Source organism: Pleurodeles waltl, chromosome 4_1 (assembly GCF_031143425.1).
Source record: "Pleurodeles waltl isolate 20211129_DDA chromosome 4_1, aPleWal1.hap1.20221129, whole genome shotgun sequence".
NCBI lineage: Eukaryota > Metazoa > Chordata > Amphibia > Caudata > Salamandridae > Pleurodeles > Pleurodeles waltl.
The window spans coordinates 974241300-974266375 of record NC_090442.1 but is presented as its reverse complement, the minus strand read 5'-3'; the positions used below and the strand labels follow the sequence as shown (position 1 = coordinate 974266375).

At 41.8% G+C, this 25076-nt stretch overlaps 1 protein-coding gene across 1 annotated transcript in view; it reads left to right on the top strand.

The window, feature by feature from the left end:
- GRAMD4 (GRAM domain containing 4) overlaps nucleotides 1-25076 on the top strand; it is a 479241-nt gene that overhangs the window by 210095 nt on the left and 244070 nt on the right. The window lies entirely within an intron of this gene.

The window sequence follows — 25076 nt, the reverse complement described above, 5'->3', positions numbered from 1 at the left end:
AAAACAGTTGATTTAATTATGAATAGTCTTATTACTAAAGATAGCCCAAGCCACTGTGTTATGTTTTAAGTCTTGACTCTGTTTTTTCGGACCATGCAGTCTTAAAATATGATGTTTAAAAGTGTGGATGATACGACTCCCACACCTTGTAACCATATTGTTTTATGTAGCATTTTCTGTACTTTGATTTACACACTTGCACAATTTATTTCCTCTGTATGTATTTGATGTAAAGCACACTGACATCCTACGTTAGATTGAATGGTGCTTTGCAGGATCTATATCATTATGTTAGTAAGTGCTATTTAAATTTGTATTGGTGTAATTAATCAAACATACAGATAAAGCTGACATTCTTACAGTGCATACATATCTTACGTACAGGGTTTGAACAAAGTAAAAAAAAAAAAAAACCTTATAGCATAATTCCTCTTAAGTGTTTGTGTAGTGATAAGCTGTGTGCCTCTTTTCTCTTCCATTGCATTGCCATTTAGTTGTTAAGCACTGGCTACATCACCAACCCCAGTGAAGCGATCGGGCTGCAGAAATGGCCACTAGACAGCAAGGAGTTTTAAATTTTTTTTTTTTTTATAAATAATAAAGGCGAGCGACTCCTTGAGCATTTTTCTTTAAAGCCTTTTCTGCCCCCCCCCCGCCCCCCCCCCCCCCCCCCCGGGCAGATCAGTCTATTTTAATTTTGCCAATCTGTCCCTGGAAGGGGGGGTGGGGGGGCAGGGCAGGGTACTCTAGATGCCAGAGTTTTTTTTCTACATTTTTTTTTTAAATTATTATTATTATTTTTTTTTTTACAGGAGGGAAGCAACCCCTTAAGCAAGGGTCGCTCCCCTTGGGGCCAATTTTTTTTTTTTAGGCAATTTCGGCCCCTTTGGTGGGGGCACATCGGCCTATTTTTATTAGCCCAATCTTCCCCCAAGGGGGGCAGAAACCACTAGACACCAGGGATTTTTTATTTTTTTTGCGACAAAGTAACAAAAGTGAAATGACACGTTGGGCAAGGGTCGCACCCCTGGGGGGCAAATTTATTTAAGGGCATTTCTGCCCTGCTGTTACAGGTAGATCGGCCTATTTTAATTAGGCTGATCTGCCCCTAAGGTAGGCAGAAACCACTAGACAACAGTGTTATTTATTTTTTGTGCCAATTTCACGCAAAGGGAGTGACCCCTTAGGCAAGGGCCACTCCCCTGGAGGGCAAATTTATTTTAGACCATGGGGCAGAAACCACTAGGCACCAGGGATTTTTTTTATTTATATAGGTGAGCAATGCCTTAGACAAGGGTCGCTCCCCTGGGGTGCAAATTTATTTTAGGCCATTTCTGCCCCCCCTTGGGTGCAGATCAGCCTATTTTTGTCAGGCCCATCTGCCCCCAAGGGGGGCAGAAAGCCCAGCAGATACCAGGGAAGATTCTTTTTTTTTCAAAAAAAGAGGGTGGGGCTATGGCCATACTCCCACCTCAAGTAAATGGGGACAAAGTTGTTCTTCCCACTGGTGGACAGATGGTACAATTAACCTCCATCCACTCTAGTGGGCAGAAAGCCTAATAGATGCCAGGGCATTAAAAAAAAAAAAAATTGTGGGGTGGTGACTACCAACCATTATGGGCTGGGTTATGCCCACCCCCAACTGAAGGGGGTAATAGCTCCCCCCGCACACCAAAACATCTTATCTCACAGCAAGCAAGAGGACAGTTGATCATTTTGGGTTTTGGTTTTACATTTGGGCCATGAGAGCTGGTCTAACTCTCAAAATCGTCCCACTTGGAATGGTGAGGGATGCACTTTTTGGACTTTGGGACGCTTCCATGCAGAAAAATCTACGAGACCTAGACACATCTGAAAACTAAACATCTAGGTGAGTCTAGGGTGTTGTGCTTCACATGCACCCCACATCATTTTCCTACCCACAATGCCCTACAAACCTCCAACTTTGCTTGAAATCACACGTTTTGCCCACATTTTTGTGATGGAATCTTCCGGAATCTGCAGGAATCCACAAAATTCCTGTCACCCAACATTATCGCATCATACCGATTCAAAATTCTGCCCCACTTGTCAGCCTAAAAATGTGTTTTTTCAAACTGCCCTTTTGGACCCACTTTGGTTCCCCCTCAACTTTGATGTTTTTTGGCTCTTCCTTGTCACCAGCACTTGGCCCACCTATCAAGTGAGGGCTAATTTTTATTGGGAGACTAAGAGGAATGATGGGCGGTAGGAAATTTGTGCTGGTGTGGTGATCCCACTCAGAAATGTGTGGAAAAATGTGATTTCTTTTTCTTTTTTGTTTTTTAAAGCTAAATTTTAGATTTGCTGAGGATTCTGGGTATATAAACACTGGGAGATCCACGTAAGTCACACCTCCATGGACTCCCTCTGGTGTGAAGTGTTGAGAAATATCTGGGTTTGGTAGGTTTCCCTAAATGGCTGCTGAGCCCAGGACACAAAATGCAGGTGACCCCCGCAAAAACAGGTAGTTTTGTATTTGATAATTTTGATGTGTCCACGTAGTGTTTTGGGGAATTTCCTGTCGTGGCACTAGGCCTACCCACACAAGTGAGGTATAGTTTTTATTGGTAAATGTGGGGAAATGCTGGGTAGAAGGAAGTTTGTGGTGCCAAAATTTGAGGTTTTCTAAGGGTTCTATGTAACAGAACCTGGTCAGAGCACCACAAGTCATCCCATTCTGAATTCCCCTAGGTGTCTCGTTTTCAAAAATGTATAGGTTTGTTAGGTTTTTCTGGGTGCCGCCTGAGCTACAAGCCAAAATCCAAAGCTAGGTACTTTGCAAAAAAACAGGTCAGTTTTCTTTGGGAAAATGTGATGTGTCCATGTTGTGTTTTGGGGCATTTTTTTGTTGTGGGCACTAGGCCTACCCATACAAGTGAGGTACCATTTTTATCCGGAAACTTGGGAGTATGGTAGGTGGAAGGAAATTTTTCGATCCTCTCAGATTCCAGAACTTTCTGTCACTGTAATGTGAGGAAAAAATTTTTTGGGGGGGAAATGAGGTTTGCAAAGGATTCTCGGTAACAGAACCTGGTGAGAGCCCCACAAGTCACCCCATCCTGGATTCCCCTGAGTGTCCAGTTTAAAAACAATGCACAGGTTTGGTAGGTTTCCCAGGTGCCGGCTGAGTTAGAGGCTCACAGCTAGGCACTTTCCCAAAAACATGTCAGTTGTCATTGAAAAAATGTGATGTGCCCATGTTGCTTTTCCTGTGGCGGGCATTAGGTCTACCCATACAAGTGAGGTACCATTTTTATCGGGAGACTTGGGGGATCACAGAATAGAAGAACAAGTGTTATTGCCCATTATTTTTCTCTACATTTTTTCCTTCCAAATGTAAGACAGTGTGTAAAAGACGTCTATTTGAGAAATGCCTTGTTATGCACTTGCTAGTATGGGGACCCAGGAATTCAGAGATGTGCAAGTAACCACTGCTCCTCAACACCTTATCTTGTGCCCATTTTGGAAATACAAAGGTTTCCTTGATAACTATTTTTCACTCTTTATATTTTACCAAATGAATTGCTGTATACCGGTATACAACGAAAACCGATTGCTAAGTGCAGCTCCTTTATTGGTTCTGGTTACCTAGTGTTCTTGATGAACCTACAAGCCCTATATATCCACGCAACCAGAAGAGTCCAGAAGATGTAAATCTATATTGCTTTTGAAAATCTGACATCGCATTCCAAGTGGGATGATTTTGAGAATTAGCCAAGCTTTCATAGCCCAAACTTAAAACCAAAACCCAAAATAATGAAATGTCCTCTTGCTTGCCATTGAGATAAGATCTTTTAGTGTGCGAGGGGAGAGCTGAAAGAATGTTACCCCCTTCAGTTGGGGTGGGGGCATAACCATGCCCATACCGGTTGGTAGCCACCACCACACTATTTTTCTTTTTTTCTGCCCTCTTCCACCACCATACCCCCCGAAATGACCACACCTACCCCCGGGAGTGGATTGGGGGTAATTGCCCCATCTGCTCACCGTTGGGCAGAACAACTTTGTCCACATTTATTTGGGGTCATACCCCCTCCCTCCTTTAAAAATAAAAAATAAAATAAAAACGTGTCTGGTGGGCTTTCTGCCCCCCTTGGGGGGCAGATGGGCCTAACAAAAATATGCTGATCTGCCCCCAAGTGGGCCAGAAATGGCCAACAGTAATGTGCCCTCATGGGGAACGACCCTTGCCCAAACAAAACACATGCGCACACACACACAATCCCTGGTGCCTAGGTGGTTTCAGCCCCCCTCCCGGGCAGATCGGCCTAATAGAAATAGGCCGATCTGCCCCCAAAGGGGCAGAAATGACCTAAAATCAACTTGCCCCCAAGGGGAGCGACCCTTGCCTAAGTGGTCGCTCCCCTTGCATGAAATTGGCGCAAAAAATAAAATCCCTGGTGCCTAGTGGTTTCTGCACCCCTTGGGCTAAGAAAAATAGGCCATTCTGCCCCCAAGGTGGGCTTAAATAGTCTAATATAATATAAAATTGCCCCCAGGGGAGCGGCCCTTGCCAAAGGGGCCACCCACCTTCAGTCATAAATAAATATAAACATAAATCCCTGGTGTCTAGTGGGCATTTCTGCAGCCCGATCTCTTTACGATCGGGCTGCAGAAATGCTCAAAGGGATATGAAAGGCAAGGCCATTCCTTTCCTTTCATGTCTCTGTGCTGCCCCCACATCCCCGATCGGTAGAGAAATGCTTCCAGACCGATGGGGGCAGCCTCTGATCAGGTCAGCAAACGATTGTGCGCTGATGTCATCAGACTTCACGGGGGAAGGAGTTGGGGTGGAAAGAGAAGCGATTCCCCTTCCATCCCTGGCATTGGGGGAGTGGATGGGAGTTACTGTAATGATAGTTATGTTTTGACCACTGACTCCACGTTGCACTTAGCTTAGCAGCACACTGTCACATTAGTGACCACGAACTTCATTTTTCCTATTGACTTTATTTTAGCATTAGCCCCCGCCATGTTAAAAGCTGCAGGTATTTTTCCACGTTACACAATGTGCTCATGTTTTTTCTTCTGCATGTTTGTGGGTTCTTTCTCACCAAGGGCTTAGGCTGATAATGTACTAAGACGGCAAGGAACGGTTTTGTTTTGATAGAGGGCACCTTGGGATTTTTGCCAATTCAAGACTTGTACTTTTCAAAGCTGACCTAAAAGTAACCAGCATTTTTTAATAATAAACTTATGTAGTTCGAGGGAGTTTCTGGAATTATCCTCTCTTGTTTGTTCAAAGTATAAGAGGCCTAGACCAGATAGACCGGGGAGTGACTCTGATCTCGGACATGCTCAGGACGTAGAGGTGTGTCATCCTTCCCGTGAGAATAATTGATCTCCACAATTGATTCTGGGATCTGGCCATCTGATGCTGATTAGGAGGAAGATGAAGCAGATTTGCCCTTGCCTCACGGAGATGCATTTTTTAATTCATTATTTGCTTTGCATTGTAATATAGATACATATATGTGCTGTGTATATTGCAGTGGAGAATAATTTGTACATGTTTTCATTTCATTGCTGTGACCATTTTTAAATGTACTTTCAGCATGCTAATCTCCTTTACAAACATTGTGAAGTGAATTAATAAATGTCTTCTTTAGACATCAAAGCACATTCCAGAGATTTTTGTCAGTGCATGAATGTTTCAGCTCGGTCATTAGTGAAGCAAAACAGGGACAAGGGGGGGGGGGGGGGGAAGCTAGCGCTCCCGCCCGTGGGCTGGGTGCAGGACGACCTGGTCTTGTCCTCTGCACATGGTAACCGTGGCTGACGGTGAGACCAGCTCGTCCTAGGCACCATGGGGGTTAAAATTTTTGTTCTTTGTTCACAGCTTAATTGCACCCAACAATTCACTTTTACACACAGAGGATGCAAAACAAAGTCAGCTTTATTTCACTTTCTGCTGCTGAGCTCTTCAGTAAAACAAAGGGGTGTGGCAGCAGCCCCACAGACCACCGCTCCAGCACCTGGAAATATAATTTTTACTAAACTGCTCAGGTTAGTAGTTATTTGGAAAAACTCATCTACATAGTGAAAGGCCTCAGTACCACTGCCCCGGCCCCCATGACCTCCAACCACTCGTGATACACAGCAACCAGTTCCCTCTTCGTCACCATCTCTTTTTAAGGAGGGGAGGAGATAAAGCAATGAGTGCAGAGGTTCATCCATTCTACCTTCCTCCACCCCAATTCTGTTTTTTTCTATTCTATAAGAGTGATATCTTATCTCTGCCTTCTGCTTTTTGTAAGCTGAAGCCCTTACCCATTCATCACAACAGTGCACATTAAACTATTCACTGTAAATATGCTAATTCATTATACATTTTGAATGAGGCTGAATGTGAATGCAGTTTTCCAGAGCGAAGTCCAGATCTCTGCTTTCTATTTAATTGCATCAAACCTAAAGACAGCGATGATATCTGCTAGGAAAACATTAAAACAACCTACATACTCAGCAGAAAGAGTAAGACTGCAGGAGAAATACAGTTAGTGAAATTAGAGCTAAGCTGCATGACGAGCTAAAGTTAAGTTAACCAGCTGTAACTTTTAAGAAGACTAACAAGTTGTCACTTAACACAAAGTTAGCAAGTTTCTGGTATGTGAAAACTTTAGGAAACCTATTAATTGTTGAATATGCAGTAAATATATACACTCCTGTGACTTCTTTCTTGCCTTCTTTGTAGCAAACTCACTCAAACACTCACTTTCCCTCTTAACCTGTTTTCCATCGCTATCTGTTACCAACAATACACGACAGATCGTTCCTTTGATGCGGTCTGGTTTGGTTTTGAGCACTAATGGGACACCATTCTCTGGATGGCTACTTTAAGATTGCTTCAGCAATCCATTTGTTCGGTAAAGGTGGTGTGTCAAAGATTGGGATAATGGTAGTTGACTGTGCTCCTTTATATTAAAAAGCCTTTATATCTCTTAAAAATAATTTGTCTCACATTACAATTCCTGTAACCTAGGGTGCTGGCAGATAAGTCTTTGATGACACTGAATACTTCTTAACAGGAGGCAAGCTCACTTCAAGCCCTTAGAGAACTTTGGAAAGCAGGATGTAGAAAGCAGAGTCCAGTCCTTTCACTCCCAGGGCAGAAGCAGCAAGCAGCAGGCCAGCACAACAAAGCAACAGGCAGAGTGGCAGTCCCTCCTACAGCATCCAGCTCTTCTTCATGGCAGAATGTCTTCAGCCCAGAAGTGTTCTAACTGTGTAGTGTCAAAGGTCCATTACTTATACCCATGTCTGCCTTTGAAGTAGTCAAACTTCAAGGAGAAGTCTTCGTAGTGTACAAGACCCTGTCTTACCCTGCCCTGGTCCCAGACACGCTCCAGGGATTGGAGACTGCTTTGTGTGAGGACAGGCACAGCCCTATTCAGGTGCAAGTGTCCGCTCCTTCCACCACTCTAGTTGAGGAAGACCCCTCAGCCTGGTGATGGGCCATCAGAATATACAGGGCACACCTAGGCTCTCATTGTACGACTGTCTGGAGTGAACGCACAAACAGCCCAACCCCAGACCCAGGTGTGTATTCAGCAGACAGGAGGAGGCACAGAATGGTTAAGCAAGAAAATGTCCACTTTCTAAAAGTTGCATTTTCAATCTCACAATTCAAAACACAACTTCCATATCTCTGTGTGCTCCAAATGGGAAATTACACTTAAAAGATAACTAAAGGCTATCCCCATGTCACCCTATGGGAGAGATAGGCCTTGCAATAGTGAAAACCGAGTTTAGCAGTATTTAATTGTAAGGACTTGTAAAACACATCATTACATGTCCTACCTTTTTATTACCATGTACCTTGCGGTTGGGGATACTTTGGGCCTACCTTAGGGGTAACTTAAAGGTAATTAAAGGGAAAGTTTGGGCCTGGTAAGTGGATGCAATTGTCAGGTAGAAATGACAGTTTAAAACTGCACACACAGGCACTGCAGTGGTAGACCTAAGACATGTTTACATGGCCACTCATGGGGGTGGCACAATCAGTGCTGCAGGCCCACTAGTATTATTTGATTTATAGGCACTGGGCACACACCATGCACCGAACTAGGGACTTTCTGTAAATCGAATATGGCAATCATCAACAAAAACCAATCACCAATGTGTTTTAGGCAGGGAGCAAATGCACTTTAGCACTGGTTAGCAGTGGTAAAGTGCCCAGAGTCCTAAAGCAAACAAGGACAGGTCAGAAAACATAGGGGGGAACAAGGCAAACATTTTGGGGATAGCCCTGCAAAAACGGCCAGGTCCGACAGTCAACATGCCAACCTACTCTTAAGCACCAGAACTCATGTGCGGAGTCCCTTAGTTCGACACTTTTCAATATCTACATGACTCCACTGGCTGACATCATCCAGATTCACAATATAAGCATCGTAAAATTTCCAATGATGTGCAATTTATACGGTTCCTCTCAGACAAAACACCCAATACAAGGAAGAAGTTCACTGCAAGAATGACCGAAGTGGCCATCTGGATGAAGTCCAGTTGCCTCAGGCTGAACTCAGACAAGACCTAAGTTGTGATGTTTGGGAAAGACTCTTTGCCATTGAGCTCTACCTGGCGGCCTAAAGGCCGCAACCACACCTCCATGTCCAGCTCACAAGCAAGAAACCGTGGAATCATGATAGACTACAAACTAGACATGGTTTCTCAAATCAAACCAGTTGGGTCATCATGCTTAAACACCCTAAGGATGCTACAGGACAACACCAGAAAAACGACCACCTAATCCCTTATTACTGGCAGACTGAACTGTGGGAGCATCTTGTATGCAGGGGTGCCCATCCAGCTCAAAAGAATGCTTCAGACCATCCAGAACACAGCAGACAGACTAGTCCTCAACATCCCATTCCGCACAGTACATCTTAGGGCACTCCACTGGCTCCCAATACACAAGTTTGCATGGTACTAAGTTCTCACCCACCAGTTCAAAGCACTGCGTAACACAGGCCCTTTCTATCTGAACAGGCACATTCATTTCTACCGACCTGACCCCTCATTCTACCAGACTCACTAGCACACACAAAAGTAGAGCAGGGAGTTGTTCCTTACACCTGGCTCCTAAAGCCTGTAACGATTTCCTACCACACATCAGAGCCTCCTCCCCTCGTTTTGACTTCTGCAAGAAGCTGACCAGCTGGCTTTTTGAGTAAGCCCTTCAGGGCTCGCCTCACACAATGGCCTCAAGTTCCTGCATACACTCACAGTGACGAGCGCTATAAAAACACTGATACCATAACACTGAGTCCATAAACTATTACAAATTAAGAAATTCTACTTGAGGAAAAATGTAAAAAGTCTGTTAGGTGTTTCAACAGTCAATATTACCCAAGCCAGAGGAAAAACTGGTAGATAAAGTTGATGCTGAATATTCTGCTACTTGGATACCAAATGGAGCATTGGATTACCCTCTTGCTGTGAGTTTCAGGACTTGGCGCCAGATGTTGCTCATGTGGCAGTGCTACACATGTAACTCAGTAAAACATCTTAGCTTTGAGCCTACAATAGATTTCAGCTAACAAATCATAAATGAAATAAGTAGATTGCATGGGTAGTTGCAGGTGTGTATCACCCTTGCTTGTACACCTGTTGGATGATATGAGTTAATTAGCGGCGTGTTATCACTGCAGTTTTTTTCCTTACACTCTTCTCTGTAAGTGGTTGATATGGCATTAGGAAACCTGGAGCTAATGTTTGTAGCACTTTATTGGCATACAGCGTCTGAACTCTTTCCTCTACAGAGTGTGCAAGATGAGCATCGAATACAATGGTTACACCGGACAAACCATTACACCCACGGAACTGCTTAAATGCAGGATGTTTCTGCCTGCAGTCTGCCCGAGCGATGAGATATGTATCACAAATCAGTTCCCGAATTCCTCCATGGCTCGAGTATTTCTAACGAAAAGATGTTTTCTACCAAGTTTCCTAATGCATCGATTTTTCATCTTGTTTAGTTCAGAGAACTGGAGGCAGATCTCACTAGGAAGTTAATGATTATTTCATGCTCAGTAAGTGCCAATTCGACCTCTCTTCTTTAAAAGGGCTAACAGCTTCACTTTTACTAATAATTGTCCACCGAATATTGTATGATTAATGTTAATACCTAGAAGCATTTCAAACCTTTAATTTCTGTGTAAGTTGTATAGCATATCCTTATACATTTGAGAGCATTGAATTTTGGAATTTTTTTACTTTCTACTGAGGTACCTGTGCTCATTACGAAACGCACATATACCAGAATTTGACTGACACAGGTTGAAGGCCCATAAGTATATGTAGAGTGGCCAGTGGGGTACCACTACTAAATACTTCCAGTCTGCTATCCCATGCAGAGAATCACCACATTTATTAACCGGATTACTTGAGTCCTGCTCAGGAAATATGGGTCCAAGTGAATAATAGCCACATAGTTTTTTTTTTATAGCAATTGTCTAACCAGCATGGAAATCAACTTTTTTCATTTTGCCCAAAATTAATTATTCTAGTTCACATAAACTATCATTCCCTTCACCAGAATCTGATAACCCACCTAAATACAATTGTACATATTTGTATCAGTAGCATAAATCTGTTTTTAGGTCTTGTCTTCAAAATTTGTCAGTAAGTGGAAAACTTTAGATAGCTATGCTTCTAAACATCTCAGATATTAAAAAGGTGGATAGAACACCAGCTATACTGAGCCCACGGTTCACATTACAGGAAAAAGTGCTATATTGCATGATTTTAACATGACACCAGGTGCTGCATGTCATTGTATATTCAGGTGGAGGAGCCGAGGATCCAATCCTTCAACTGCCCCTCCGGGTTAAATGATGATCTGGGTAAAGTCTGCCAAGCATCAATATATTACTTTTTCAGTCTGTCTGGGGCACTTTAGTGCCAGCTGATTAAGATTGCTGTTTTGACCAGCTGTAATATATCCTTTCCTAAATCCTTTTTGCTCTTTAGGAATCTGGTTTAGGAAATCCTTCCATTATATCATCCTTATTAGCAATGCTTTTGCGAGTACTTTACTAGAATTTTCTAGCAAGGAAATTAGTCTGATGATTTCGGATCTTCACAGTACTCTTTTAGAAAGAGTAAATTATTGGATTACCATTCTGGGAAATGGACAACAAACCTGTAACAAGACCAGATTAAAAGTGGGAGTGACAAAATGTCACCGCAGTGCTAATTTAAAGTGGGCTATCAAATTTCCATTTAGTCCAGAATCATCTGAGAAACATGTAGCCCTAGTAAACGTCTCGGGTGTGCATTGATAAAAGTGCTTGGTACATACGCACTATTGAGAGCCCGTATAATGCCTAGTGCTAGGCCAAAATGTAATGTCAAATGTCAGCACCAACTATTTGTTATTACTATGTACCCTTCAGACTTTCTACCTAAACTAGCGTTACTAACCAGTTGCCAAAATCACTAGACATTCCTTTCTTCCAGGGTTTTATACATTAATCTCCTTTCTTCTTTTCCACTTCAGTTCTTCAGGGTCACAGTCTTCTTGAAGTATAAAGACAGTTCATGCCATTCATTTAATAACCCCACTCTCTTCCTTCATTCTAAATGATCTAAATGTTGTCGACTGAGCTTTTTTGGCCTTTAAACACTCTTCATCATACCACAAGCTTACATTTTCCGTCAACATAGCCTGCTTACCCTATTTGTTTGTGATCCAAGGCCTGTGGAAAAGAAACTCTGCATATGGAATCCTGGAATAAAACTTGTACATGCCTCGCAATATATTTATATATATATATATATATATATATATATATATATATATATATATACACACACACACACACACACACATTTTCTGACGCACAATAAAACACATACAAACTCAACAACATATGCAAGATACATAAAAAGAACACAAGTAGAAAAAGAAAATATGCTGCTGTCTAAACATAGTAAAATATACAAAAAAGTGATGGATGGAATGCATTAATTAATCTTAGACATTGATAATTACTTGGGGCTGCATCCCAGCACATCGGTATTTTGCACACCATGACACCTCAGTTTCGACCCCATCATATGCAAATCAGTCTTGACCTTGTTCCATTGGGAACAGTCCAGCCCGAACTGCCATGCCAGGTCCTTTGTGATCTGGAGCACAAGCAACCAAGGATCAGTTTCACCCTAGTTAGCGCTCACCAGCCACACATACCTTGGTTCCAGTAACAGTGTGCATGGTGCATGTCTGGGCATACTTGTCCTACCTAGGGCAACACACTAAAGTATACCCAAAAATGATGGATGTAGTGATTGAATTAATCTAAGCCACAGGTAATTACTTGGGCCACATCCCAATCCATCATTATTTTGCACACCAGACCACCTCCGTTTGGATCCAGCCACATGAAAATCAGTCTTGATCCTGTTCCAATAAGAACAGTCCAGGCCGAACTGCCAGATTAGGTCCTCCCTGAATTGGAACACAAGCTGTCCATCTTGCAGTGATATTGTATATACTGTATGATTTAAAGTTTCTGCATGGCAGCCACATTTAGAACCAGCATATTTTCCATCTTGTTATGGTAAAACAGTGATACACTATGGACAGCAGCATTGCATAATAGTTACCTGGTTTAGATAAAGTGACCATACACACTGCATCATAAATGAGCAGCAAGAAAGCGACCAGTGAGCAAGGCCTGGAGAGATGTAGTATCATTTTAAGGAAAGATTACAATAAAAAGAGAAGTAAATAAATGAAAGGAGAACTATAAAGGTAGACAGTTGAAAAGTAAAGTACTGGCCAACTAGCCTTGACACTGAAGTGCACTCAATTTGAGGTGAATGTGCACATATGATCAAAATATGCCACCATTCACAGGGCAGAGAGCCAATGACTCATTTGGACTTGACCCATTACGCTATGCAGTATGCTGTCATAGATAGACCAGTGGAAGAAGAGAGCTGACTCAGAGGACTTTTAAGTAAAAACAAAAACACACACACACACACACACACATATATATATATATATATATATATATATATATATATATATATATATATATATATAAATATACACACACAGACATGATTGAATTTTTTTTCTAAGTGATCAGATGCTGGTAGACATCTACGCCTGTATGACCTTCCAAAGATTATTCTACCAAAACGTAATACAGTGCAAATTTTCTAACCTTAGAACTTGTCAAAGGGGCAACCAATATCAAACTCTTGCCTTAAACCGTAAATTGTGAGATTCCGTGTAACAAAATAACTACCTTTGTGCTTTAGTACAGTGTAATTATAATCCACCTTTAAACACCTATAGAGTTTAGTAGATGATTGTCCCAATCAATATGCCAGGCCTATTGCTTTTATCACAACTTTTCATATCAATCAGTCAGTCCTGTAACCTTTACCAGTGGCCTGTCGCCATAACAAACCCAGTCCTAATGTTTTGGGCACAAGCTTTCCAACAATGCAACCATCAGGTACAGCATAATATAATCACAAATAAGTTAGTTATGCTTATGAAAACAATATACATGCTTTAGGGCAGTGTAATAAAAATCTGCCCTGGAAAGCCCTATACCATAAAACATTATTTTCATATTAAGTAAGTCAGGCCACATTCTTTGTTATAACTTTTCATTATGAACAGATCATCCCCAAGGAATCTGACATACCTTTTTCTCAGAAAGCTGATATGACCTATAGACTTTGTCATTGACTTGACACATAATAACAAACAGAGGCCTACTGAATTGTGCATTAGCTGGCAAATATCATACATACAGTACTAATATAACAAATAGACACAAAATTACAGCAGGCAAAACAATATTAGACTTGGCATCATTGGCATGGTCTCCCCTAATTTTTTGCCTCTACTTTCCAGGTTGCTTCTGTGTGCTGGGCTCTGTTTTTGCTGTTTTTGTTCAGACACTTTACCAGTGCTGACCAGTGCTAAAGTATAAACGTTCTGTGCATAAATTTAATGTGTACATTGGCTTATCCTTGATTAGCGTATTTGATTTATCCTTGATTAGCATATTTGATTTACTAGTAAGTCCCTCGTAAAGTGCACTAGAGGTGCCCAGGGCCTGTACATCAAATGCTACTAGTGGGCTGGCAGCACCAGTTGTGCCACCCACATTAGTAGCCCTGTGAACATGGCTCAGACTGCCACTGCAGTGTCTGTGTGTGCAGTTTTAAACTGCCAATTCGACTTGGCAAGTGTACCCACTTGCCAGGCCTAAACCTTCCCTTTTTATACATGTAAGGCACCCCTAAGGCAGGTCCTAGGTAGCCCCATGGGCAGGGTGTAGTGTATGTTAAAGGTAGGACATGTACTTATGTGTTTTACATGTCCTGACAGTGAAATACTGCCAAATTCGGTTTTCACTGTTGCAAGGCCTATCTCTCTCATAGGATAACATGGGGGCTTTCTTTAAATATTGTTAAAGCGCAGATTCCCTAGGGGAGCAGTTAGACGTGGAGTTTGGGTTCTCTGAACTCACAATTTAAAAATACATCTTTTAGTGAAGTTGGTTTTTAGATTGTGTGTTTGAAAATGCTACTTTTAGAAAGTAGGCATTTTCTTGTTTAAACCATTCTGTGACTCTGCTTGTTTGTGTATTTCCTGTTGGGGTCAGTTTGCCAGTTGGGCTGTTTGCACCTCTCCTCTAGACAGTGACACAAAGGGAGCTGGGTTGTAACCTGCATATCCTGAGGGCCATTGGGGCTGAGGGGAGGGGAGGAGTTGTCACTTACACCTGGAAGGGCCGTGCCTGCCCTCACACAATGAATGCAGTCTTCAACCCCCTGGTGTGTGTCTAGGGCCTGGCCTGTGCAAGGCAGGATCTTGAAAACAACAAAGACTTCTCTTTGAAGTAGGCCTACTTCAAAGGCAAAGGGAATATAAGAAGAGCACCCAAAATCCCTGAAAATAAGATTACTTCTGGAACCAAGAGAAACCTCTGCCAAGGAGAAGAGCTGGAGAAGCTGGAGGAGGAGTACTGTCCTTTTGCCTGTGACTGTGCTTAGCTCGGTTGGCCTGCAGTAGCTGCTTCTGCCCGAGAGAGGACAAAGACTGACTTTTGTGTAACTTCCCACTGGTGAAGAATCTCCAAGGGCTTAAACTGAGCTTGCTTCCTGTTGTTGAGGTCTCAGGTACATCAAGGACTTCTCTCCTTCAGCACCTTGGCTTCCTGCTGAGAGTCCTGCCTGCCAAGTGGTGCCATAACCTGTTTCTGGGCCCTTGAAGGGTGCAGCTGGTGGAAAAGGACAGAAATCCACGCAAGAATCGCTATCCGGGAAAACCTTCGACACACCACCCGCCTCGCAGCTGAAAAATGATACGCCTCCAGCCTTGTGACTAACATCGACGCTCCACCTGCATTGCAGCTGGAAGACTAACGCAACGTGGCTGGAGAAAGGATGGGTAACACCCGCAACGGCTTCTGTTAACGATGCAAGCCCCTACGCAGTGCGGTTTCTAAACAGCGTGCGGCCGGACTTCAAAGCAACATTGCTGGGAGCGGAAAATCAACGCAAAGCCTGCCCGGACCCAAGGTTCTCGTCTGGATCGACGCATTGCTCTCTTGCGGGAGAGAACAAACGACGCACACCGACCCAACCGGAGAAGGAATGACACACGTTCTCGCTTGCGGGTGAGAAATCGACACATCGCTGGCGTTTTTCGACGCACACTCACCCGTGCTGCTTTATTTAGACGCTACCTATGGTACTTTTGTACGCTAACAATGTTCTCACTGTTTTCTAAAGGATTTTAGACTCTTGCTTTTTGAATTCATAACTTGACTTGTGTATGTTGGATGTTTGTCGTTTTGGTCATGTTTTGTATAGATAAATATTACCTATCTTTCTAAATCTGTGTTGCATCATTTTGTAGTGGTTGTACTGTGTTACTGTGTGTGTTGGTACAAATACTTTACATATTGCAGCCTGCCTGCTCGTGCCAAGCTACCAAAGGGGTGAGCGGGGCTTAACTGAGGTTGATTCTCCTTTATCCTGACTAGAGTGAGGGTCCTCTCTTGGACAGGGGTAACCTGACTGCCAACCAAAGTCCCCATTTCTAACACGGGCCCTAAGAAGAATTATTACTGTAAAGATCTTCTAGTCCCAGGGTTTGTCAGAGTGGGTACCAAAGTCAATAGTCCCACATACTATGCCAATTCGTGACATTACATGTGACAAGATTCGTGTCTACAGCATCTAAAATTATGTTGATCGTCCACAAAGCAAAATACTCTCTCCTCTGAGGACCTAACAAGAATTCCCACAGTGTGTCGAAGGGAGTAACTACACCAAAACCTTTGCCTACTGCAATAATCTGTGAGATTCCATGTAACAGAATAATATCTTGTAGGCTTTAATCGAGTAATAGCAATCCACATTTACATAGCAATGAACTTTAACACATGCTTTTTCCAATAAATACCTTGGTCTAGCTTTCTTTATCATAATTTTTAACGCCTAACAATCAGGCTTTTAGCCTTTTATTGACTTCTCACCATGACCAGCACAGGCCTATTATTTTGGACATAAGATTTTTCGTAAGGCAACTATCAGGGATACTATAATAACATTACAAATATGTACAAAATAACAGTTGTGGAAATAATATAAAATCCCTCTTAAGACTTAAGAAAGCCTCATAATTAATACCGTAGAACACATGCTCTATCCCCACGGTTTGTTTGGATGGTCACTAACCCCAAAACCCTTGCCCACTTCAGTAATCTGTGAGATTTCATGTAGGAAGATAACTGCCTATAGGTTTACCACAGTGTAATAGTGATTCATTCTTAAAAGCCAAAAGCCTTTATTGCTTGCTATTTACAATAAGTAAGTCAGGCCTACTGGCTTTGGCATAACGTTTCATAATAAACAGTTAGAACCTATGGATTTTGACATAACTTTTCACAATGAACCAATAAGGTTACAGCCTTTGCTTTTGGCTTAGCACCATGGCTAACACAGGCCTATTGAAGTGTGAATAAGATGGCTAACATCATGCATACAGGTATACCATTGCAAATATGCTGAACAATAGAGATTGCAAAACAATATACATCTCCTCTCAATAAGGCCTAATAAGAATCATTGCAGTGTAACCAAACCCTCGGTTTGTCACAGTGTGTGGCCAACACTAAAACCCATGTCTGCTGCAGTAATCTGTAAGATTACAAGTAACAAAGTACCTGTCTAACCTGCAACACAATGTGATAATTTGCAGTTAAAGGCCTACTGGCTTTAACAAGTGCTATTCCCAATAAATAAGCTAGGTCTACTGCATTTGTCCTAACAGATCAGAATTATTGCATCAGGCATTACTTTTCACGGTGCACGAATCCGGCCTCTAGCTAGTCACCATATCCAACTCAGGCTTGTTGTTTAGAGCATAAGCTTTCCTACACAGCACCCATCATCCTTACACTCTTTAAATGACAAAGGTATGCAAAGTTTCGGAGATTGCACTCTTTTGCAGCAGGAGTGCTGTTGTAGCACATGATAGACCTATCTACTGACCACACTCTATGGAGGGTTTTCAGTGCAAGTTTGTTTTCCCACTGCTATTTCTTGTAACAGACGCTGGTGTACATCATGGCTAAAGCACATTGGCAAAGGCAGTAGTTCCTGCATAGGCGAGAGCTATTGGCTTTGCCAATGCTTGTTAATCTAGACAGTATTCCATTACATTTGCCCTTTATCACAGCCTTGGAGAATTTGTCACTCCTGTAGGGCATGGTACAGAGTCGACTTGGATGACTCAGATGAGCAAGCGCGGGGCGCTCTGGTACCGTGTTCAGTTATACTGGTGTCTAGGGTGGCGGTTTCCCCCCATGAGCAGAGACCTTTCTTGAGCCCATTACGAGACCTATAAAGGTGCAGGATACGTACAGCTGAGAGGTTTAGTCAGACAGACATTTTGTCCTGAGGAGATCCACCAAAATTAGTTTGTGGGTCAAAATGTCGACAGTGCAGTGGGGATTACCCAATATAGAGTAGTTTCCATTATTGAATCAGTATTTATAATGGACTGAATATTAAAGTTTTCAATACCCATGATGTATATATGTATCATTTTAATTGTTTTACCACTGCACTTATGCGCACTGTGCCATCTGCACTGTTTGATTCATTTAGAACCTATTTAGATTAATAATAAGTTATAAGTATTGTAAATGAGCAAGATTGTTATGTATTTTAACTTTGTGGGTAATCGCGATTGAGACGCATGGAAGCATCTGTTTTTGTTTTCATGTAGGAGATAAAGCAGCCGTGTGTGTTGTCATTTTTGGGGTGGTTGGGCATACTTGACTAAAGTAATACATGTTTCAGGACATATATTTTGCCTCTGAAATCTTTTATAATTTGGTTTGTCTCAGTGTGATTTCATATCATGACAGTTAATTTGTTTGACCTTATTTTTGTTAGAAATATAACTTTTATATTTTGAAATCCTGTTTTCTTTTCTAAAATGTTGCAGCATGTAGTCCTTGTAGCTGGCTTGGCAGCACAGCTGTTGCCAGATCTTAGGTGATTAGCAGAAAACGAGCTTTATAGCCGACTACTTGGGAGAAGGGGCTTTAGCTCCACCCACATTTTCATTGCCTTGAGAAAATCATTTGAGTGGGCAGTTGTATGCTTCCACTCAAAAATAGTGCTTATGTTGCATTTTTTGTCTTTCAGAAAGCTTATGCTAATTACAGCAGGACTGTGTTTTGTAGTTTACAATCATATGATCAAGGTTATACGCTTTATCTGTTCGTTATAAAATGTTATGACGAAGATGAAGGCCTGACATATTTATTTTTAAAGCATATGTTAAAACAATTAGGCATTTATAAGTGGATTTTCATTACATTGCATTAAGGCCTGTAAATAGTTATCATGTTAAATAGAATCTCACAGATTACTGTAGTGTTGGTCAGGAACTTTTATTGTTAGCCCCTCTTACAATGAGATTATATATTGTTTTTCAACTCTGATGTAGTACATATTTCCAATTTAATGGCTGTATGCCTGGTGGGTTGCCTTGTGGCAAAACCTAAGCACAATACACCAGGACTGAGTTGCTTCTGCTGGGAAGTCAATAATAAAGGTTTGTAGGCCTGATTAGGAAACTTACATCAAAAGCTGTAGCCGACCTCACAGGTTTATTATGAAAAATCACGACAAAGGCAAGGCCTGAATACATTTATTGTGAAAAGCATATGTAAAGCCGATATGCATTTATTGATGGATTGTTTTTAGACTCTGTTAAAGAATGTAGAGAGGTATTTTGTTACAGAAATCACCATGATTACACTAAAAGGCAAGGGTAAGAAAACTTAAACTGAGGAAAGCAATGTGATCCTTGTTAGCCCCTCTGTTAAAGGGAGTGTGTATAGTTTTGCTAACTGTAATTTGTACATGTAAATTAAATTATTAGGAATCCCCCAATACCTAGTTCATGCATATACAATCTTAAGCCTATATGAGTGGTAGATATTGGTACCTTTGGTACTCTTCTAAACCTGTAAGCCTCTCTTTTACCATAATATTTGAAATAATAAAAGGCTTTAGGGAGTGTGTGATGCTTTAAACTTCTAATGTGTATTCTCATATATAACCATTATTTCTTTAGTCTTTTTTCTTCATGGGTTGAGAGCATAAACAATCTTTATATATAGATTCGACAATGTTGAGTAGCTTATCGTATATTTGGCTTTAGTGCAGTAAATGTGAATGATATTTCCTTGCTCTGCCTCTGGTTGACAGCCACCAGCTTTTTATTCAAAGATGGCGTGAGTAGTTTTTGCATCAATCTGTATTTGTTGTAACCATTTCATTGTTTGTTTGATCCTTTGACGTTGTTGTGGTGTAGCCTGAATGAGAGAAGGCTAATTAGTGTATTAACGCTTTAACGACACTGCTTGATTTACTTAATGTATTTTGCCTGCCACGAGAACCTCCGAGTTGAGATAGCTTTGTACATAAAAGATGTTTAATGAAAACGGGCTTTCCCTTACACGTGGGAGCTTAAGGGAATTGAGAGGTAATTTTGCTTTCCTTCATTTATCCGCGGTTATAGGATGAGAGACTGGATTTGTTTTATTAGTTTCATTTTTTTCCACTGAAAGATTTATCATTACCGCCTTAGCTCTAGCACATAGCTGCAAAATCTTGCCTCTGCGAGGATATTTGTTCAAGTTACTGTGCTGTTCCAAAGGAAGTGTGTTAGAAATAATTTTCAACCATTAACCATTTTGTAGTTAATGGATGCACTAAGTTAAAACCTATTGTGTATTTGACCTATTTTAGGTCCTTTCTGTTAGAATATCCAAAACCTATGAAAGGCAAAGAGGCAAAAAACCATAAAGAAAGAAAACAAATTGACTTTTCATGGGAAGTGTGCATTTGGTATAGATAAAGATGTGAGGCGCCGGTATGCTCTGTGATAAGAGAATGTGAAGGGATGTGTGGGGCTAGTTTAATGGTTACTTCAATTTTTCTTAGCATAGTGCCTCCCCCCAAAAGTGATTATCCCAAAAGATGCCATGCCCACAGTGTGATGTTTAGCCCATCTTTAAATGCCAAAGTAATTTCCCAGTGAACTAGCACCTAGTAGGTGATAGAAAGTGGTAGAAAATAATTTAGGGTCCAGTTTGTGAGTGTTCATGCATTTTTTGAGCGCTAACTGGGCTGTCAGTGTTCATAACACTGTCTGCCCACTGATCCATCGTCATTGTCCATTCCACAGTGCCTATTGGAGAGGACCACTTGATCCACAAGTGTTGTCACAGCAGGAACCATTTGCTTCAATGTCAGGAATTGGGGGAATGTCTCACCCCTCATGTGCTTGTTATATAATTATTTACTGTCTAACTTGCAGTTCCTGAGTGGCATCACTTGTTCTTATTTTTCTTTCCTTCAAATATGGTTTTAGATGCCTTGCAAGTGTGACTGCCACAGCACAACAGCCATCGCTAAATAGCAGTGGCATTGCTTCCTCACATCTTCTGATGATTAAGTCCTTCAATAGATTACGTGTGCTGCCCCTAAAATGTGTATGGAGCTCTGGTCCTTGATGACTAGAGTTCTGCTTGGTGGAATGAAGTGCAGCCAGCACACAGATATGGATACTTCGCTTTGTAATTGACACGAAGCCCAGTAGAGAGAAGCAATGAAGGCATTAATTAACTTGGCATTAAAGGCTGAATTACGAGTACGGAAGTCCTAATACCGCCATACTCGCGATGGCTGTCTGACCACCAGATTACTATCTTGCCAAGGAACATGGATCCTGATGGGTTGTCAGAGGTGCAAGTTGTGGTCAAGCACAGTGGTGCCGATATGTGTTGATCACAACTTACCTTTCTGCCAGGCGTTTCATAGCTTACCTTGCTGCCAGGCTTTTCATACCACCATGAAAAGGCTGGCAAAAATGCAGGAATGGGGCCACAGGGGGCCCCTGCACTACCTATGACCATGTCATGGGCAGTGCAGGCCCGCCCCGCCTGTCAGCAAATCCAAAATGAGCATTGTCTACCATCGCAGACAGTGCCCATTCCGAGTGTGCTGCCGACACCGTCAGTGTGGCGGCATTGCGCTCGGCTCTCCAAGAGAGCTGAAGCTAATGCTGCTGCACTGTTGGTGCCGGCTGGCCCGGAACTCAAAATACAGTGGTTGAGATGCTTCCGGCTTTGTGGCGGCCTCTCAACCAACATAGTAGCAGTCCGACCGCCACAGTAGTAATGAGGTCCTAAATAAGAAGTTGTTTGAATGAATTGACAGCTGGTTTCACACATTTAAAGGATGTAGGCACAAAGTTTTTTTTTTTTGTTTTTTTTTCGTTGAGGTGTGCTTGAACTAGGAAAGATGAAAATTACAGGAATTGGATTTATGCTTGGACGATATAAAAAAGAAATGCATGGTGGAGCAAAGGAGAGAATGAGTGTCTTCCGCTGATAATATACAGTGGGCCAGACACTCACACATACTTCAGATGCATTTTTCTAAGTTAACGAAAATATGGAGGTGTAAGCATACCATATAATTTAAACAGCTAACTATTCTTTAAAGCCTAAGCCAGGTGCAATTTGCAACTAATAGTAATGACTTGTCTGACAGTACGTACTTATGCATGAAGATGAGAGGGATCAATGTATGGTTCATCTTAATTTTATACGTGAAAAACACATCATCTCTTGAAAATTTAGTAAAGTTAGTAGATCAGTAAATTAGGAGAAAGCACTAGACCTTACACGTTCTTCTGAGATTGGGTTGGACTGGAAAACGGAACGCAAAATATTCTTTCCCAAAATAACGGTACTGTAGAAAATCGAAGCAGCTGAATAAGGAAACACGAGACAAAATGTTGACAACTAGCAAAATGTAGAGATGGATATAAAGTGTAATCCCTTGGCATTGCCAACTCTAAGGTAACTCGTGAATGCTAGAAGAAAACATATCGCAGGTCATGGGAATTCAACTTCACAGGCATTCTAGCACACGTAATTTGGCTTACTTTGGAACCTGATAACTTGGTCTATATGGCTCTTTTGGCATTTAAACAATAAAGTTGTTACTCTGGGAAATACCCTATCTCCAAATGCTTCACGTTGTAAATATGCCCAAGTACGTTGCTAAAAAATAGTAAATATGTTGAATATTATTGCTTAATTTACGTATCCTTCTTCCAGCTGCATTACATCCCAATTTTTCTAATCAGATTTTTACAGGACTCCAAGCAACATACTATTGTAGAGTACTTTTATTTTCATTATTATTTATTTATGAAGTGCACAGACCAATGCTTAATTTGTAAATAAAAACATGCCAGTGCCCAAAGCTCTCCTCTGAAACATGCGGCTGCTGCAATTAAATGTCCGAGCACAGAATACTGAGGCAGCGTGATCCTAATAGAAGCCATTTCGGGCTTCTTTAATCGATTTACAGCCACTCCAGCTCACTTCTGAAGCTTTCTGATTTCTTCCGTTGTGACCCTTTGTTGTTTTTTAGGGTCGAGACCGCGGCGCATGCGTTTCGCTTGCAAGATGCTTTAGTAGATATAAAAGGGCTCGGAGCCCCGTCCATGTTACGTCCGTGTCTTGCATTGGTTCGTGGGCTTGCCTTCCAAAATCTGCTTGCTTTCATTAGTGGAGGGCACGCATATGTCATGCCTTTTCCGGTGGTTATCCCTCCTCAAGCGCAGCGCAGTACTGAAAACATGCGAGGCTTGCTGTTTCCTGTCAGGTTTGCGGACTACTTTTTATCTTTTTTTGCTGCATGATCTCTCTTGGCAGAAGTCCAGCACTTTGCATGACATCGACCCTGTTACATAGTTAATTGCACTTTTGCTGGTTATGTACATAATTGCACTTTTGCCGATAGGTTTCACTACGAGCGATTGTGCTCTTTTTTCGCATTTTTTTTTTCTACCTGCATGCCGTCTCCAACTGTCCATTTGAGTGAACTGTAGCTGTTTTTTTTCCATTTGATGTGGCAAGAAAAGTCTTGTTGGGAGTTTACAACTGCTAATGGCTGTAACTCAGAGAAATGCGAGACCCTATTACATTGCAAATGCTTGTCTCTTCCTCCGTCTTTCCCATGTCTTTCGTTTTCTCGCAGCAAATGCTTTAGGCAGAAGAATAAGTGCCGGCCCTCAGAAAATAATTGCCGGTGCTCCGCACCAGAAACAAGAAGAGCAGATTAAGCACTGGCACAGACACTCCCAAGAGCATCTGTGTGTGGCATAGAAGGGGCATTTAAAAATGCACCAAGACGGGAGTAGGGCTGAAAGGGAGAAGAATCTGTAGACTTACAAAAAGTCTTAAGTGATTTCCTAAGAGGAGGCAGAGTGTTTTACATTTTGGGACTAAGATACTAAAGAGAACAGCCCTTGAAGCGATCTACTTTCATCTTGGCAATTTAGTAGAGCAGTTGCGACTGAAATGTAAGGTGTGTGAAAGATGGTAGCTCTCTTTAATGCAACCTTCATATAGTCCATAAATGGGCTTGTTGTAGTATGCTGTATGCCCCCATTCCCTGTATATCTGAGCTAGTGTCTAGAATGCTGAGAATGAATCATGGGATAGAATGGTAGTGTGTGCGCGGAGTTGGTGACAGTTGGACGGAGGATGGTGCCCTGGCAGGGCCTACCTGCTGTTGCTGTAACCTAAGGTGTACATAAAGAACTTATCTCTTATCTCAATGGCTCCAGGATCTTGTATGAAGACCCTCTTCACTGACTACAAAATCTTTGCATGGTAAAAAGATTTCAAAAATATTCTCTGTGTAATTGGCAGCCACTGCAGTTTTCTCCTTGCTTTAGTAACGTCTTCAAACTGTCAAAGTTCAAAGGCAACTTCAGTGGGCAAGCTCTGAATGAGTTTGAGCTTTTTTAAGTGCACCACACCAGTCGAGATAGAGCAGAGACTGAGACTACTTTGCCATGCAGAGGTTTAGGCAGTAATGGCAGTACATTCTTTCAATGCAAGGAGTGTGAAAGCATGCAGATAACGTTTGTCCCATGAGTGAAAATTTGTCATCTATCCATACTAAAAATAATTTATCCTTTGATGACTGAGGGGGCAGTCACAATCGAGGCTAGATGGTGTTGTGTTTTATTTTAGATCCTCAACTTAACATGGAAAGGGACTGTACAAACATTTTAAAGCACTTAAAAAGGGCTCCCTCTAGCTAGGTGTGTGCTACATAAAGTAACAATAATATCTGTTGAGAAACAGAATGAGTGTAAGCTTTCTAAGGAAATGGCAATGCGGAGATGCAAGACAAGTGCGGTGCAGGAACATTGGTGCTGCTGCCTGATTAAGTAGGCCCTGTTACTGTTATACCGTCAAGAGAGAAGTAAATTACTTTGCTACTATTACCTCTTGATCCATGTCTACATGTGTCCCAACTACTCAATGCATGATGGTGTATATTCCCAAATCTGGAGCTGTTGTGCGTTACCTACCTGATGAAAGGATCCATACAGTAAAATAATACCCCTCTTTAATGAAAAGGTGAATTCAGTTAATTCGACAATAACCACTCTTCAG